Source organism: Canis lupus, chromosome 23, assembly GCF_011100685.1.
Source record: "Canis lupus familiaris isolate Mischka breed German Shepherd chromosome 23, alternate assembly UU_Cfam_GSD_1.0, whole genome shotgun sequence".
Classification (NCBI taxonomy): Eukaryota; Metazoa; Chordata; class Mammalia; order Carnivora; family Canidae; genus Canis; species Canis lupus.
Window position 1 is genome coordinate 34256053 of NC_049244.1, and position 19616 is coordinate 34275668.

General features: G+C 40.5%; 1 long non-coding RNA gene and 1 pseudogene across 1 annotated transcript in view; both read right to left on the reverse strand.

The window, feature by feature from the left end:
- The window catches only part of LOC119877424, a 112898-nt gene that overhangs the window by 7873 nt on the left and 85409 nt on the right, over positions 1-19616 (reverse strand). The gene's annotated exons all lie outside the window — the stretch shown is intronic.
- Positions 5188-6230, reverse strand: LOC119877423 (annotated as a pseudogene).

Below are 19616 nucleotides of genomic sequence, written 5' to 3' on the forward strand. Positions count from 1 at the left end.
GCTACCATTGGTCTGGTTGGAGGTATTAGAGTTCTGTAATTGTGTTCTAATAGTGATTTGAATACAGCTCCTGACTTGACAAATACACATGTTGAATTTTTTCTGACTGTGTGGAGAACAGTGGCTACAAATTAATTGTAAGGTGGAAGCTAAAGGAAAGGGAAATGTAGGCCAGGGGAGAATGTTTAGGTTTGTGGGCAGCGGGCCTAGAGTCTACTCTAAAGCTGATTTGCCCTCATTATTTTTTAATCACTTATGTAGAAATAAAACCACCCCTCTCCCCATATGTTATGCCACATTTGTAAGAATAGAAGGGACACCTTCTTTGTAGAACTCTTCTGTTCTCAGTGTTTCAACAATCCTCTTTAGAACCCAAGTCCATGAGACATTTATGCGCATCATGGTATGGTATTCCTGGGACCCTCCACAGTGGAACACATACACTGATATTTGGTAACTGAGAATTCACAAACACCGATCTCTGACCTCAAGCTCCTGCTGAATGTCTTATATAAATTCTTCTGCCATCATAAATATCCCTTGTCTCCAATTAAACACTTGGCTTTCTGGCCATTAGCAAGCTTCTCTGACTGTTTGTCTTATTATCCAGGGTCCGTACAGTCCATCTGTTTCCAAACCCTGGACTTTGCTTCCTTCTTGCATGTCCCTTGTTCCTTACCTCTTCTGTAGTCCCAATTCAAGGCCTCTTTGTCCCAGGCTTTGTTTTCCCATTCAGTCTCTGTCCTTCAAGCCATCATACAGCTGTCACCAGATTGATCTTCCCCAAACTCTTCTTTCACTATGACATTCCTTGCTCAAAACTTCAAATTCCTTATTATAGCATTAAGACCCTCCAGAATCTGATCCAACTGCTTTTCCAGTCTTTTTTTTTTTTTTTTTATCTCTTTGTCTTCTAAAACTCCTCAGCAAGGTAGTTCACATACTTCAGACATGGTTATCATTTACTCATCTCTATTTACTTACTGTTGTTGTTCCTTGTATTGACATTTTCTTCCTGAAACCTCTACTTATCCAAAAGCTGTACCTCCCTTGCTCACTTTCCTCCTTTTCCATTTGACTGTCCTTGTCTTCCCTCAGTTGGACTGGTTTTTGCCTCCTCTGAAATACCATGCCTCGTGTTGGTAGAACACTGATGGCTATAAGTGGCAGAACATAACTTGGCTTAGAAAGGTAACTGGTTAGAAGATGTGGTAATCATGGAAAAGGCAGGGGGTTTGTGGGTCTCAAAGAATCCAACCAGAAGATTGGCATATCCTTAGAATTTACTTTGCTTTGCCTCTGCTTATTTGTAAATGTTGAATTCATTACCTCCATGACAAGGGGAAAGGTGAAAGGAAGGTATTACAATTGGTTCAGCCAGGGCATGGTTGGTTTATTGCAGAAGTGGTCATGACTTTTCACTCCTCCTTCCCGGTGACTTTGTAGCTTCTTCCATCAAGGAATGTAGTCTATTTATTTCCTCACCCATTAAATCATGGCTGGCTTTGAACTTGGCTTTGGTGTCAACAGAATACAGCAGAAGTGATGCTGTGTCAGTTCCAAGCCTAGGCCTCAAGAGGCCATGTATACTTCCCTTTTCTTTCTCTGAGACCTGCTACTGCCATGTGAACAAGTCTGGGCTAGCCTGCATGATAATGAGAGACACGTGGCCCAATCATCCCTGTTACTAAACTGACAACCAGCTAACCACAAGGGGCAGAGCTGTTTAGTGAGTTATGAGTAACATCATTATGCCCAGCTGAGACCAGAACCATTAGATGAGTACAGACCAAAGTGCCAGCCCACAAAATCATGAATTACATAAATGGTTGGTGTTTTAAGCCACTAAGTTTTGAGATGTTTTGTTATACAAAAAAAAAAAAAAAAAAAAACCTACTTGGCATAAAGGTGAGATGTATAATGACAGCAGTTCCCACTGGAACCACATAGTTTAGAGTAGAAGTTGGAAAGTTAGGTTCTGTAGAGAGCAAGTACAGACACTTCTAGGCACTTAGTGTAGGACTAGTGCATTTTGTTTTCTCTCAACTAGATAGTAGGCCTTTTAGGGCAATGTCTAACATGGTTCATCCCCTCTAGTGATTAGTAGATACTGGTTAATCTTAGTGAAATTTTCATTTAATCTTAGTGAAATGTTGAGGTGCCTGGGTGGCTCAGGGATTGAGCATCTGCCTTTGGTTCAGGTCATGATCCCGGGGTTCTGGGATCGAGTCCCACATTGGGCTCCCCACCAGGGAACCTGCTTCTCCTTCTGCCTATGTCTCTGCCTCTCTCTGTCTCCCATGAATAAATAAATAAAATCTTAAAAAAATAATAATCTTAGTGAAATGGGTAACAAGATGGGATGTTATTCTACCATAATTCTAACTTGTATAAGACCTAAAGATTTTTATCATTGACTTATGATTAAACCTTAGAATTCTAAGGATATTCCTGAAAAAAAAAAAAAAAAAAAACAGCAAAAAACCACAGACTCTTCCATGTGCTACATAAAAATGCAAGTTTGGTGTCATACTACAGCAATAGTTCTCATAAAATTTAGGACTCAACCACCTCATAAAAAGGAAATACTTTGGATACCTGGATGGCTTAGTTGGTTAAGTGTCTGCCTTCAGGTTAGGTCATGATCCCAGGGTCCTGGGATCGAGTCCCACATTGGGCTCCCTGCTTCTCCCATTTCTCTGCCTGCCACTCCCTGTGCTTGTTGTGTTCTTTCTCAAGTAAATAAATAAATAAAGTCTTTAAACAACAACAAAAAAGAAATACTTCTTGCGGTGCTCACAACAAAATTTGTATCTATTCTTCCTGTGGAAACTGAGCCTACTCATGGTTTATCACTGACAAAACATCCACGGTTACCATTTGTTGAGCATCCACTATGAGCCAGTATCTTAGTCCATTTTGACTGCTACAACAAAAGTCTCAAAGACTGGGATGCTTAAACAATAAGCACTTATTTCTCACAGTTCTGGAGGTTGGGAAGTTCCAAAATTAAGGCACCAGCAGATTCAGTGTTTGATAAGGGTTTATTTACTTCATAGACAGCCTCATTCTTGTTCTGCTCATGTGGCAAAAGGAATAAGAGCACTCTTGAGGTCTCTTTTATGACGGCACTAATCCAATTCATGAGGGCTCCATCCTTATGATCTAATCATCTTCCAAAAGCTTTACTTTCAAATACCATCACATTGGGTGTTAGGATTTCAACATATGAATTTTGGGGAGGATGTAAGCATTCAGTCTATAACAACCAAAAACTCTGCTTGTTATGGCATAAACAATATTTCATTAATTTGAATCCTTAATGGTCTTTGCAGATGATGGTGAATGATGGTGAAGTTTGAGATGAGATTACACTAGACAGTAGTGGGCCCTAAATCTATGGATTGGTGTCCTTAGAAGGAGAGAGAAGAGGGGAGGGAGACAGAAAAGGAGTAAGGTCATGTGAGTATCCACAGAGGGGGACTGGAGTTATGCTGCCACAAGCCAAGGATGACAGGAACTCCAGAAGCTGGAAGAAATGAGGAAGGATTCCCTCCTAGACCCTTCAAAGAGAGAAATTGAAAACAAACAAACAAACAAACAAAAAAGATTGTGGCTTTATTATACATAAAAATAAACTCAAATGGATTAAAGACCTAAATGTGAGACCCATAACCATTAGAATCCTAGAAGAGAGCATAGGCGATAATGTCTCTGACATCAGCCATAGCAACATTTTTCTAGAAATGTCTCCTGAGGCAAGGGAAGTAAAAGCAAAAATAAACTACTGGGACTATATCAAAATAAAAAGCTTTTGTATGGCAAAGGAAACAATCAACAAGGGAACCTATTGAATGGGAGAATATATTTGCAAACGATGTATCTGAGAAAGGATAAATATCCAAAATATATAAAAAAGCCATACAATTCAATATCCAAAAAACAAATAATCCAATGAAAAAATAGGCAGAAGATATCCACATGGCCAACAGACACATGAAAAGATGTTCAATATCACTCATCTTCAGGAAAATACAAATCAGAAGTACAATGAGCTATCACTTCAGACCTATCAGAACATCTAAAATAAAAAACACAAGAAATGACAAGTGCTAGTGGGGAAGTAGAGAAGGAACCTAGTGCGGTATTGGTGGGAATGCAAACTGGTACAGCCACTATGGAAAACAGTATGGGGATTACTCAAAAAATTTAAAATAGAACTACCTTATGATCTGGTAATTTCTTTACCAGGTATTTATACCCCAAATACAAAAGCACTAATTCAAAGAGATACATGCACCCCTATGTTTATAGCAGCATTTTTTTTTTTACAATAGCCAAATAGTGCTGGTATATATGTATGTATATATGTATGTTTATTTATTTACTTATTTAGAGTGCACAAGTGGGGTGAGAGGAGGGGCATAGGGAGGGAGAGACTCAAGCAGGCTCCATGGCCAGCATGGAGCCTGATCTGGGGCTTAATCACACAACCCTGAAATCATGATCTGAGCTGAAATCAAGAGTCCAATACCTAACTGAGCCACCCAGGTGTCCCTACAATAGCCAAATTATGGAAGTAGTCCAAGTATTCATCGATAGATAAATGGATAAAGACACAGTGGTATATACATACTATGAGATATTATTCAGCCATGAAAAGGAATGTAATCTTGCCATTTGCAACAACATGGATGGAGCTAAAGAATATAATCCTAAGTGAAATAAATTAGTCATAGAAAGACAAATTCTGTATGATTTCACTCATGTGGAACTTAAGAAACAAAACAAATGAGCAAAGGAAAAAAAGAAGCAAGAGCATGGGTTGCCAGCATTTTTTTTTTTTAAAGACACATTTATTCAGCGTCATGATCAGACTATTACATTTAGCAATCAACAGCATGGGTGCAAAAAAAAAAAAAAAAACTACATTAAAACCCTTTGTTGGAATGCTTTACACTTTCCACAGAACAGAAACTAAAATAACCTGTTATACAATTAGTCACAAATACAGTCCTCGAGTTTTTTGCCCATACACATGAGTATTGTCTAAAACATGTCTTCTTTGTAGCAGCTAGGCCCTGCCACTACTGTGCTTGGCTGAGTTCACAAATCTGTTGTAACCTGTAGCTTCCCTGTCACTTCTCTGGCTCTCCTCTCCTGCTAAGCTTTGTTTCCTGGCAGTAATTAAAACCTTCTGCCACTGCCATAGCTACTGCTGCTGCTGGAACCACCATAGCCACCTTGGTTTCGTGGTTTGGCAAAGTATTGGCCTCTACCACCATAGGGGCCAGAGCTTCTGCCTCCAAAGTTTCCTCCTTTCATGGGTCCAAAATTTGAGGATTGATTGTTGTAATTGCCAAAATCGTTATAGCTTCCGCCACCTCCAAAGTTGCTTCCGTCATTACCAAATCCGTTATAGCCATCCCCACTGCCACCGTATCCACCACCACCTCGACTGCCACCGAAGCCACCTCGACCACTGAAGTTCCCTCTACGACCAAAGTTGTCATTCCCACCAAAACCACCTCCACAACCACCACCAAAGTTTCCAGAACCACTTCGGCCTCTTTGGCTGGAGGAAGCACTAGCCATCTCTTGCTTCGATAGGGCTTTCCTTACTTCACAGTTGTGGCCATTCACAGGATGGTATTTTTGAATGACAATCTTGTCTACAGAGTCGTGGTCATCAAAGGTCACAAAAGCGAAACCTCTCTTTTTGCCACTGCCTCGGCCAGTCATGATCTCAATCACTTCAATTTTCCCATACTGTTCAAAATAATCTCTTAGATGATGTTCTTCAGTGTCTTCTTTAATGCCACCGACAAAAATCTTTTTCACAGTTAAGTGGGCACCGGGTCTTTGAGAATCTTCTCGGGAGACAGCCCTCTTTGGTTCCACGACTCTTCCGTCCACCTTGTGCGGGCGGGCGTTCCTGGCCGCGTCCACCTCCTCCACGGTGGCCTACGTGACCAACCCAAAGCCTCTGGAGCGCTTGGTGTCGGGGTCTCTCATTACCACACAGTCCGTAAGCGTCCCCCATTGCTCAAAATGGCTCCTCAGACTCTCATCGGTCGTTTCGAAGCTCAAACCTCCGATGAAGAGCGTCCGCAGCTGCTCGGGCTCTTTGGGAGACTCTGACTTAGACATGACGGCGGTGGGAGGGGAGACTTTAACGATGCTTACTCGGCGGCGTCCAGGGGCAGAAAGGAGTAATCTACGTTCGTCAGATTGCCAGCATTTTGAATTTGGAGTTAAGGCCTCCAGAATTGTGAGAAAATAAGCTTTTGTTTGGAGCCACTCAGTTTGTAGTAATTTGTCAAGGCAGCCCTAGAAAATGCATACAATGATTAACCAGGGTGTCATTCATTCCTAGGGTGTCAAGGAAGAAGAAGTTCTGGAGAAGGCAGAGCTTCATAGAGGAGGTCAGGTTGCAAAACAGGAAGGTTTAGGGAAGTGAGAAGGAGTGAGAGGGCTCTTCTGGCAGGAGGAACAGTGGTAACAAAAAGGTATTAAGTACTGTGCTTGTTTTGATTTGTACCTGTTGGATAGCTCTTGGATTTCTTTTCTCTTGGTACAGATAGATCAGTAGAAGTAGTTTTATATTAACACTTATAACAAGAGGAAGATTCTTGGTTTCTATGTAGACAAAAGAAGATTGAAAGAGAAAATCAGTGAAGAAGATCAGGAAATTTGAAGTGAAGTCTTTTCCAATAGGGAAACAATATGAGGAATGTTGTTGGGGCACATGTTGGTATATATGTGTTAAAAATATTTCCTGGTATTATACATTAGGATATATATAAACAAACTAGGTAGTGAAAAAAATCCAGGGAAGCAGTGAGAGAGAGAAGGGTACATTTTGCATATGCACAGTCTACGGATTGGGTAAGAAGAGGGAGATGGTTGGGAGGAGAGATTGAATTAAAATTGTGTTGAGCTACTGTTCCCAGCTCCAACCACCAGGTGGTGTGATCAGTTTATGACAGCTTGGTTGCAGCTTAGCATGTCAAAGCCAGGAAAGTTTAAGGGCAAATGTGCCTTCACAAATTTGTGAGGCTTGGGATATTTGCAGGCTATGTACCTATGATTAGGTAGGGGTCTGTAAAATACAGTGGTTTCCTAAACTCTCCAGACTCCAATTTTACAAAAATTAAAAATGGTCATGGATCTTCTAATTGCCTAATGAATGAATATAAGGAAAAGCAGGAGAAGGGTTCTTACATTTATAAGTTAACATATGTATTGTTCTATAGTATTATAAAGTCACAAAGAATTTTAGAGTTGGAAAATCCTATTTATTTAGGTCTAATTTTCTGAATATAGGCTTAGCTCCTCAGGTAGATAAACCCTGAAACCCAAAAACTGTGTGTTACTCTTTTTTTTTTAACCTTCAGCAGGCACAGAATATAGGTGTTTAATCAGTGTTTGTGGAATGAATGAATTCTATAGAATTCTGTAAATGAAACTAGCAGTTTGGTCAAATATGCTGTTCCTAATAGTGATACGGTATGACTAAAATAATTTTTATGACGAAGGAGAATATAGGAAAATTTCTCAGTAGGAGAAATTCTTGAACTTCTATGATAAGCTTCTAGGATTTAGGCTTTATCACATCCCACACACCATGGGGATTTCAACTGGCTTCTGGGAGTCCTCATTCATAGTGGGAGCTCATTGTCTTTGGCCTGAAGCAGTGGATTCTTGATTTGCAGGTATACTTCTGAAATGGGGGCCAACCTTGCTTTCTATATTCATAGCAAGGGCCTCAATATTTCTGGGAAGAGGGGGATGGAAAGAGGAGCCTCAAATGAGGCTTTTGGTGACTCTTGAGCTGCAGGTACAGTCCTGTCCTATCCCAGGATTAGTCCCAATGGCCACCATGCTCTGAGTTTTGAACCAAGAATGACTTACTGAAGCACTTGAAGTGGTCAGGGTGAGTTCTTGGTATGGTCTATCATGGAGAGCAAAAGAAGAGAAAACTAAAAGTTTGTGCTGGCTATGATTACATTAAACAAACCCATATTCTGTAAATCACCTTCCATAGTCCAACACTATATAAGTCATGGTCACTCTGCCCCCCACCGCAATAATGTGCTGATATGTGTGCCACTGTCTCAGCCATGCATGCATATTTTGGATATATCTAAACCAAAATAGAACATTAACTTATCCTGCAGGTGGAGACCTGGAGGAACAGTTTTGTTCTCTAAAAGTATCCAGATCTCTCATCTGAAAGATGGGAGCTATTAACCTAACGGTACCCAACCCCAACCATTATGCCTTTCAAAAGTCTTCATGACAGATACTCAACTATTTCGCCTCATGTGCTCATATCCTGGATGCCCCAAGATTATGTTAATCTGGAAGAAGTGAGTTCTCAGTCCTGCAGGCTTTCATGTACTTGTTGATCATGGCCCTTGTCATAGATAACCCAGATCACCACTAGCTACACAGCAGAGTCTGAATTAGGGCAGGAATATACTCAGGAGGGCAGTAATTCTTACCTTTACCATAAGCCATTTTCTTGGACAGAGGTAACTTTAACAACTGGGACCAAGATTCGAGGAATAGAGGTAGCCTCTGCAAGTAGACCTCTGCAGAGGAGGAATGGGAGCAAACATCACCAGTCCTTCCACAAAGACCTTCTAGAGGCAGTATTTTTTATCTGACTCTTCTGCTCTGACGGTTCCCTACTGCATGAGAAACTGGAAACCTCTTCTATTCTGTAAAATGGGCATAGTATCAACTGCTTTGCAAGTTTACTGTGAGGATTAGAGAAATTAATGCATTTTAATGTATTGGAACATTACAGGTCATTAACAAATATTAGTTTATTTAAGTTAAATATTAATCCCTTTCCTTCCCCCCCCCCCCCTTCTCCTTTTCCAGTTCTATCAACAAGTATTTACTGAGTTCTCACTGGAACAGTAATCTCTGGAATTTGGGTGTACAGAATAATTGTCCTTTCTGTTAGATCAGAATAAAGGAATTCAGATACTCTGCTTTGGGGAGCTCAGACTTTGTAAATTCAGAAGCAGGAATTTACCTGCTGCCTCTGCAGGAAAGACAAAGCCAGAAGACGCTATTCCATTTCTCTGGGACATAAGGAGGCCACCAGGCCTGTCACACTGCCCAAGACAGGGCCTCTCTTTTCCCTCTCTGCCTGAATCTCCTGGGGACCCCTGTAACCAGTCACTCCATTGTTGTGTATCTCAGTTTTTTTCATCTGCCTGAGAGCTCAATAATGTTGACCATGTGGGCAGGAATATTAAGTTATTTTCATAAAGACATATGAAAAGACAGGTATGTCTAAAAACCATGCTATTTGTTTTCTCAGCTCTTTTCAGTGCAGATGTGCCTGTGTGTATATGCCCTCCACATGGCTTCTGATCATCTGTGAGCTTTATCTCTCTTGTCTGGTCACGGTGAGTTATAGCAAACACACCCTCAGATTTCCTGGCTGACATAGAGTCTCCTTCTCCTTCTAGCGCCTTCATCATCACTGTCTCCTTTTGAAGATTCTTTTTTTCAGCTCACTCTTTTTCAAAAGATTACTTTGTCACAATTATTCAGGAAAGGGTTTTGCGCCTGTAGGAAATATTAATAGACTATTATGAGGTCCTACAACTAATTTTTCCACACATATCATCTGTCTTTGCATGGTTATTAAACTTCAACAATATTTCATGCAATGCTTCCCTGCTAAATTAATTTGGTTCCTTCTTTTCTGGCTTCTTCTTTTCTGTCCACAAGCTTTAAAATTAAATTGAATCTTCATAATTATAGCTTTTTGTTGTTCTCCTTCATATCTTTTTCTTTTTTTCAATTTCTCTATCAAAGGAGCAATAAAGACATAAAGAAGCAAAATTATAACTCTAAAAGACCCAAATGGTCTGGAGTTTGATGGGCTTGAGGTTGGGTGTCTTTTAAGTAGGAGGAGAGAGGGTGAAGAAATTCAGACCTGCCTGGAATGTTGATAAATTGGCTCTGATTTATCCTAGGGCATTGAAAACAAATGAGAATTGTTCTCTCAATCATGAAATTTTCATAGTTGCTGTAGTGTTCTTATTTGTGTCAAGTGATACTCTCATTTTTTAAAGTAAATATTCATTTTCTTTCCACACATTCACACTAAAGCACACGCACATTTTTACTTGTGGTTAAATTTCCCCAAAGTCATATATAGCTATTAAACTTCTCTTAAAATCCTTTTGTAGGCACCAAGGAATCTTTACTTTTATGTTATATATCTCTAGATTGGTGGATGAAAAGCTAAAACAACCTTAGTGCTTGGAGTTGACCCTGCCAGAGCAGCAACCAAGGGGTTAGGGAGAAGTGGAACCAGGAAGGAGGCTGTGATAGGAGGAGGCCCTGAGAGTCAGTGGTAAGAGCCATTAAAGTTCATTTGGAAAAGTGGAGGCTTCAGATGCAAATACTGGGGAATACTGGGGAATATGTGGGGAGGAACTAAACTCTCTTTCATCTTCTGCTCCTTGGTTCACTGTTCTATGAGCTTCTCTGTAAGAGAGAATAAGTTGCCAACCTGATAGGTGAGATAGGTATATCTGATTGGGTCCTGTTCCTGGCAAGTGGGATTACTGTGCTTCTAAGGCCAATGACCATCCTAAACCTTCCCTCAGATTGAACAGGGCCTCCTTGGGCAAACGAGGCATCCTTGTGCGCCTATCCTTTGAGTCTAAACTCTTGTTTGGGTAGGGGATCCAAGGCTCATCTTGATGCTTGCTGCCTCCTTACCTTTTCATTTTTCCAGCCAAAAAGTTCTTCAACTGAGCTTCACAAAGGAGACTTGGATTTAGCAGTACTGGTGCTGGCTTAGTAATAAGGAGATACTATGATTCCTGTTCTATCCCTGTGGCAAGGGTGGAAAGGCAGGGCAGGATTTCAGTTTTCCTATGACTCTGGCCAGAATGTCAGAATACAGCCAGAATCTTACTTCTAATCTACAAGAGAGAGACCAAGTATAAACATAGAGTCAGGCAATATTCAGAATGGGTAGAGGTATGATCTATGGAAGGACAGATATAGGAGAGGGAAGAGTATCCTGGAGCATTGCTTTGAACATCAGTAGCTATTTGCATTTCACAGCAGTGGGCTGTGGATTTTATGGTATCTGATGTGTCAGATTGGGCTAAAGTGCAGAAATACTTCTTCATAAATCCAAAAAGGATGTATCAAGCAAACAGTAGTATAATCAGATCTCAGACAAATGCTTAATTTACTGAAGAAAATAAATTGAAACACGGATTAAAAAAATTTAAAAAACCCACAGCAACTTCATACTTGCAACATACTTGCAAAGCAAGAATTACTCTCCTGATCACAGAGGAAGGAGAATCTAGAGATGATCTAGTCCATTCTAGACTAAAACATTCTACTCACAGAAGAAGGAGGCCCAGAGGAGTTGGCTGGAACTAAGACCCCAAGTCTCGCCAAACCTAAATCATACCCTACATTACTTATTCTAGCACTTCTCTTCTCTAGTTTCTTTGGTCTACATTTAAACAATAATGCTGTACTTCCTTCTTAAACCTCTAGGATTTAGAATTTTTACTCATTCAGCTTTGACAATTCTGGATTAGTAAAATACTAATTAACAAAAACTATATCACACTCCAAGGGGTGTGACCAAAGAGGTACAAGATTAGAGTTTTTAAGAAGTTAATTTGAATAATAATTATATCTAGATAACTTCTATAATGCTTTACTTTTGAAAACAATAAGAAAAACTAATTAGCTTATTTGACATGCCTATAAATTAGAAATAAATATAATTCCCCCCACTTTGTAAATAGACAAACCAATTCTTAAGGCAGTTCTATTATCTCCAAGATGATAGCCATTCTGCTATGAGACAGTAGATTACCAATAAGGCTGTCTCTATAGCCTCGTTAATCCAATGAAGGGCATGATGTGATAGCAAAGTGGTGTGTCCAGGTAATTGATCCTCAGGGGCAGAAGGAGTGGCCCAACCCTGGGGCCTATCTGGTCACACTGCATGCTGTGAGGCCAGAAGTTTAGATAAGGATATCTGATGGAGAAGTGAAAGGTTCAGTGCAGAGATGGGGCCATTAATTATCATCTAATTTTTTTAACCAGCACTGAACTCAGATCAGATATATTTAAAAGCTCAATCAATTTGATTAAATGGACATGAATCAGGTACTTTCTCTGGAATGATCAGGGACATTCACCCAGGAAGAGGATCCAGGCTCTACCCCAGGTAGCTCCCCTAACCCCCATACTCACACAGGTCCTAGGCAAGGCAGACTGTGAGTAGCCATAGAGTGGGATTAAATAATAAGTTCTAGCCACCATTTACTGAGTAACTGCTATGTATCAGACTTTTTTCTAAGTCTCTGGACTAGATCATTTTGTTTGATAGTGAAGAGAGATAACACACATTCATTAGTTCATTTACAAACATTTCCACACTACCTGCTTTCTTCCAAGCACCCTATGGAGCACTGAACACATAAGAGTGAATAGGGCAAAGTCAACATTCAATAGAAAAACGTGTTGTGAATTATAAAATGCACAACAAGGTTAAACACTTGGCAGTGTCTAATTCTGATGGGAGGCTCTGGGAAGGAAGGATCTTTATTGAAGAATGGTGGCAGCATTCACTTCTATTTTCACAGAAGTGGTGAGGGCATGGATGGGGGGGGGAGCAGGGTGGCTGAGTGTGCTGTTGGAAGAAGCACCACATGGAAGATTCTTGGCTGGGCTATCCTGGGAGGCATATAGGGAACACCCAGAAACTGAGCAAGCAGAAGGGCTGGCTGTGGGAAGGAGAAGGTTCAAAATCCTCTAATGGTTGTGCGCAGCACACATTTTCTGTCTTTCCTGCCTTTCTCACCCATTCAGGCTCTCATTGCTTCTTTCCCTCTGTTCTCATTGCCAGTCACTCTCTGCCACCAGCTTAAATTGCCTAATGCTTAACTTCAGTCATACTAATAATAGCTAATGCTTACAAAGCCCTTGCTCTTTGTAACATTCTAAGATCTTTACAGATTATAAACTAATCTGCACAACCCTAAGAGGTAGGTACCATTATTATCCCCATATTACAAATGAGACAACTGAGACCCTGGGATGTGACTTGTCTCCGATCACAGGGTATGGGAAAAGGAAAGGGAAACCAGGAGCCTGGCTCTAAAGTCTTCATTTCTAGGGGCCAGGCCAGGGTCTGCTGCCTCTTATGTCTCCAGTTCAGAAACATACCCCCCATTCACTACTCATTACCACATAAATCCAAGCCTTAGCTTGTAACTTGGTTGCAACCTCTAGTCCTGCTTCCCACTGCCCACAGTGATCACTCACCCACTTCTCCATCAGGCAAACACAATTACTTAACATTCTTTAACACCCTTAGATTTTTTCACCTCTTTGCTTTTTCCCCTCCACCAGGAATGTGTCCTGTCCTTTACACTCCAAATCCAACCCACGTTCAACAGCTACGTGAAATGCCCTGTTCTCTATAAAGACTTCCTGATGGGGATCCCTGGGTGGCTCAGTGGTTTAACACCTTCCTTTGGCCTAGGATGTGATCCTGGAGTCCTGGGATCGAGTCCCACATCAGGCTCCCTGCATAGAGCCTGGTTCTCCCTCTACTGTGTCTCTGCCTGCCCCCCGCCCCTTTCTCTGTCTCTCATGAATAAATAAAATATTAAAAAAAATTCCTGGATTCCTCAGTTTAAAAGATGCTGTCCCTCCTCTGAACTCTTATAGGACCTTTTAATTCACATGTATTTTGACACCCTTATATTGTAGATATTTGTAGTACCTTATAACTAAGGTGCACATGCTTTATTTCCACTTAATTTTTAAGCCTCATGAGGCTGTCTCCTCTGTGCTCCCCTTAATCCCCACCCATTGAAACGCCCATAACTGGTCCCCACTTGAATCCCCCCTGACTAACAATTTCGTTTGACCAGTACCCATGTCACAATGAACACTCATGGCTATTTGGTTAGATGTTCTGGCTTGCTCATGACTGTGCTGTTTAATCTTTGTGGTTTGGGTATCATTAAGGGACCCTGTCACTTCAAGAGAGTCACAGTATGGAAGATTAATCATGGTTACCTGCTAGACAGGGCAGTGTGGTTTTGTAAAGAGCATGGGCCCTAGTCAGACTCCCTGGGTTAGAAACTGACATCTGCCACTTACTACTGGTTCTATAACCCTGAGCTGAGTATGCCTCAGAACTTTCTGTAAAGTGGATGTAACAACAGTCCCTCACTCTAGGTTATTAGGAGTATCCAATGAGTTAATTATGTAGATTTGCTTGGCATGCAATAATATTGCTCACCAACAGGAGGCCCATGTATTTGGGCATCCACTAGTCAAGCTGTACCTTACCAAGTGTTAATTGTCTTTGTTCATAAATCTGTATGTGACAGTTGTATTTAATACTGTAACCATGAAATTGAATTAAATGTTACATAAACTGATGATAAGTGTAAAAAGAAGAATTGTTGCTTCTTTGAACATTAAATTGAATGCTTTGGACTCAATAAGCGTAAGTCACTGAAAAATAGCTGTAGAATATGTGGAAAAATATTATAAAAGACTAGAGAAAAATCATAAATATCTAGAAAGTTTCTGTACTGAGATTGCTTCAAAAATGACTAAGTTCTTGCTATACTTTGTAGGAACTGGAAGTCGGGGCGATGCATTTCTGTGGGTGTGGTTTGTGCAAGAAAGGGAACACAAGTGCATGTACATTAAAAGAATGTGGCCCAATATCAAATTAATGGTGAATAAATGTACATTTGTATGTTTTAGTCAAAATAAAACATGTAAGATATGCTTATGCAACTTTTTAATTTAAAGCTTCACAGCTTTAGTGGACTTTTTCAATAACTACTATCCCCTGCCTGGAGAATGGTAGATAAGAAAACGTCTCTGAACACTTCTTGAATTAATGAGTGAACAAATGCATGGGCTTAGAGGGTGGCTGTAGAAAATGCTCTTGGCTCTGGTGATATTCTCTAGGCACTCAACTCCACATGTCAAGCCTGTTTACCAGGTATGTCATCCTTTCCACTTGAGAGCATTTGTTTCTGGCTGCAGAAATTCCTTTGCTCACACACAGGGCATCTGTGTGTGAGTGTGGGAGAGTGACTACCCTAGAAATCAGCCCTTCCAGTAACAGATGGGGAATCAGCTTCCTTGCTCCACTACTGAGCTGTTTCTGAGGCACGTTTGTTCTTTGCTATCTCCCAGAGGTTGCCAGGGACCCATGGTGCTGACTTCTTGAGTAATGCAGCCACCACTGGCTGCCTTACTTCCTCACTCCCCTAATGATGCTTCCTAGAATCCTCTCCCAAATACACTACCTGCTCTTCAATTTTTGTCTTGGAGTCTTCAGGGAGAACCCAAGCTAAGATGTAAGCCCAAGTCTTAGGGCCTACAACAATGCCTTTCATGGAGATGTACCAATCTGATCAAACCAAAGGGTACATGTTTACTCAGAACAAGTTAGTCACATGATTTGATTGAGGTTGAAACAAAATGTTCAAAATTTAAGTCAACCTTATGTTACCATTTTAGTTACTAGGCCAGTTACCAGTTATACTAGATAAGTTTTATTTTGCTTGTTTTTACTTTCACTTGTTTTCCTATGTACCTATAGCCTTTGAGAAATCTGAGCCATAATAATTAAGCTTTACATAGAGACTCAAGAAAGTCAGTAAGCTCTGCTTTATTTCCTGCTCTTCTTTGTATTCTGTTCAAACAAGAAAGCTGTTCTCTACGAGATTCTTCATGGGCCTGCTCTGGCCTCAGGTTGGTTGAGAGGTAGGACAGTGAAGAAGTCCCTGCAATGGCTCCTCAGTCTCTCAATGCCAGGCCATGTGTCTGTGGGCCAAAGAACTCTTTCTGAAGCTCAGCAGCCTCTTCTGATGAAAACTCTAACCCTGAGTGGTTCTGGTGTTCATAAAAATGTTTGAAAACCTCTCACTAATGCCCCAGCTCACCCCCACCTACCCTGAGCACATGGCTTAAACTGTGTACTCCAGGACGAATGTAAGGCCCCAGGCGTCATGCCAGGCCTAATGAGGTCTGTAGATTCATGTGAGCAACAGCAGCTGCCTGGGAAATTGTCCAATGCTACATCAAACCTCAACAACTGTCCTGGGATAGCTGTGCTGGCTGGGATTGCCCCCTGCAGCCAGCAGAAGCCCATACACACCTGTGGTTAATCCCCCAGAGCAGCAGTTCCAATCGATGAGGAGCTGGCAACATCCGGGCTGGGCATGGAAAGGTGAACAAACATTGTCCATTACCCTGCCAATCGCCAGTCCCCTAATTCTGTTATTTTTTTTCCTTGGGTAAATTTGGTTTCCTGAAATTAATTATTCAACAGGAGGTGACAGCCGGTGTGTAGCAGCACTGTTGGAGCAGAGAATAAAGAGGCACATTGGACACAGCAGCTGCACCTCCCAGACCCTGAAATTTAAGATCTTTATAAATGATCTGTTAAAACTATAGTGACGATAAGCTTATGAATCATGATCTATATTAATCAGGGCTGCTGATATGGAAAGATTAATTGAAACGTGCAGTTCTACACAAATGATAAAGTGGTAACAATTTAATATCAGACAAGAAGAGTGAAGAAATTACACTCCAAGCTTCATGCATCATTACTATGGATATTAATATTTTACCCAGCGCAACAGCATCGGGAATCATAATGAAAATCCATAAGTGGTGCACAGACATGATTAAATACAACAGTCTTTAGGAGCTGTTTGGTGGCGGCAGTTGGGCCATATTTCACTCGGCGGCTGGTGATTCCAGTGATAGAGTCTAGACGAGGGTGATTAAAAATTGTTCCTCCTAAAGGCTGTTAACCTTTTACTACTAAAATGAATTTCTTTGATTTTTAAATTATGTTGTTCTCTTTGCTCTTTTCAAAACCAAACTTGATCCCAAATATTGACAGGTTGCTGGGTCCTTGGTGTACTGACAGTCCCCTACCATAGGGGTAGCATTAGCCAGGTCATAGAGAATAGAGGGTCATTGCCTATCTTGATGAGGGCTGGCTGGAGTGAGTGATGAACCATAGGGGATCCTTGGGTGGGTCCCAAAGACTAGAAGTTGATAAGGCTAACTTCCTCACCCAGCCTCAGCAGAGTGAAGATGGAAATGATTTATTCTGAGATCCTGGGATTACTAGGTTAGTTAATTCACTTATTTAGTCACTCATCTAACCAACAACCAAACAAGTGTGTGCCTATACCTGAGAAGTGCAAAAATCTGCCCCCAAAGAACACATATTCCAAGCTTAGATGAAAACCTGAATTGGTGTGATGGCTTCCAGAATGGAAGCAAAGTCAGAAGAGTGTCTGTCACACTGCTTTTACCACCCTGTGAATTCTTCACTCTCACTTATAAGTCAACCTGACCCCTTTTATCTTTAGCTAAAACAGAGAGGTCAGTATATATTTGCAATGATGATACTCATCACCACCTCAGTCAATAATAAGAAATGTAGCCTGTTCCTCTGAGGATATTAATTTCTGTTTCTTCTCTATTCTAGTTTCTTAGGTCCCTAGAATAGTGATTCTTAAATTTTAGTCCATATAAATATCAACTATGTGTTTGTGTGTGTTGGGGGGACTGTTAAGAGAGGATCCATATGGAGATTTCTGGATTCTTTTACTGAATAGCTCTCTCCTATCTGAAACTCTGCCCTATAACTAACTTCCAATCTCCTCAATCTCCTTGAACTCCTCTTTATCTCCTCAATTCAATGAGGCCATGCACCCAGCTTGGGATTGCTTTACTTAGTTGTGGTCTGGAATGTGTTTTCAGGCAAAGAGCTAGGGTGATCATAGTCACCTTATTTTCTTTCTTACATGGATCACAGTTCTGTGCTGCTTGTTCCCCAATGTCTGAAAACAGTCATTTCATATATTTTGTCCAGTTTTCTAGTGGTTTAGGGTGGAAGAATAAATCTGATAACAGTTATTGTTATAACTCAAAGTGAAAGTTGCTACCATTGCTTTTTATCTTAAATGGTGTCTAGATTTCCATCCCTGCTAACTTTTCTATATCATGCTCTACCATTCTGCTCTTCATTCATAAAGTTCCAGCCAAAACCCAATTTTTTTATCTGCATTAAACACACTGTGCATCTTTCAAATGTGGGGCCTTTGTACTTATTCCTCCTTCTGCCTATAATACTTTTCTTAGGTTGCAACTCAAATGTCATCTCTGAAGGTCTACCCTGGTCACTTAGCTAAATTCAACCTTCAATATCTCATTTTACTATATCACAGTTTTATTTTCTTATTGATTTCATCATTGTCTGATATTATCATATATATTTTCTTACATGTTTACTGTTTGTTATCTCCTGCAAGAATCAATGTTCCATGAGACAGAAATCATGTCTTCCATACTTAATATGCTTTAGTGCCTAAACAGTGTGATAGATGAAAAAACCCCACAAATTCAGGATGAGTATTATGATGAGATTTGATGGGGAACCGATTATGAGGACAGAGAAATTTTGTTTTGGTAGGAGATAAATTAACCTCACAAATTTTGAACTCTGGTTTAGTCAGATATTCAGGACTTCCATAGTCTTTTTTTTTTTTTAAGTTTTATTTTAGAGAGAGAGAGTATGTGTACATGAGAGTGGAGGTAGAGGGAAAAGGAGAGAATCACTAGCAGAGACTCCCTGCTGAGCACAGAGCTCAACATGGGGCTAGATCTCATGACCCTGAGATCATGACCTGAGCTGAAATTAAGAGTCTGACACTTAACTGACTGAGCCACCCAGGTGCCCTGGGACTTATAATGAAATAGTTAAGAACATGAATTTTGAAGTCTGGAAGACTTGGTTGTTTGGATGGCTTTACTATTTAAAAACAGTGTGTGTACTGACACATCCCAAAAACAAAAACAAAACAAAAAAAAACAAAACAAAAAACAAAACAAAAAGACAAAAACAGTGTGTGTGACGGCCATTTGCTTCCATAAAAATAATCCATCAGGGTTGTTGTGAGATAATGTTTTTAAAACATGTGGTACAGGGCAGCCTGGGTGGCTCAGCGGTTTAGTGCCACCTTCAGCCAGGGTGTGATTCTGGAGACCAGGGATCGAGTCCCACAGGGGGCTCCCTGCATGGAGCCTGTTTTTTCCCTCTGCCTCTCTCTCTCTCTCTCTCATAAATAAATAAAATCTTTAGAAAAAAAAAACAAACAAACATGTGGTACAGTGCCTGGCTTTAAATTGGAATTACCAGACACAGACCTTAAAGTAACTCTAGTAGGCTTAAGGAGTTAAGGAGACAAAAAACAAGATTGGGATATATATGTTTATATACATAAATAGATAGATAGATAGATAGATAGATAGATAGATAGAGCAAAGAACTAAAACCCATACCATTTGAAATTTCTAGAACTGAAAAAACTTTAAGAACTCATTGGACAGGTTTAATGTCAGACTATACATATGTAAGAGAATCAGTGGACTGGAAGATCAGAGGAAATCAACACCAGTGAATCCTAGAGGGACAAAAATATGGGCAATATAGAAGATTATAAAAGAGATAGGCAGTGTAAGGAGAGATTCTG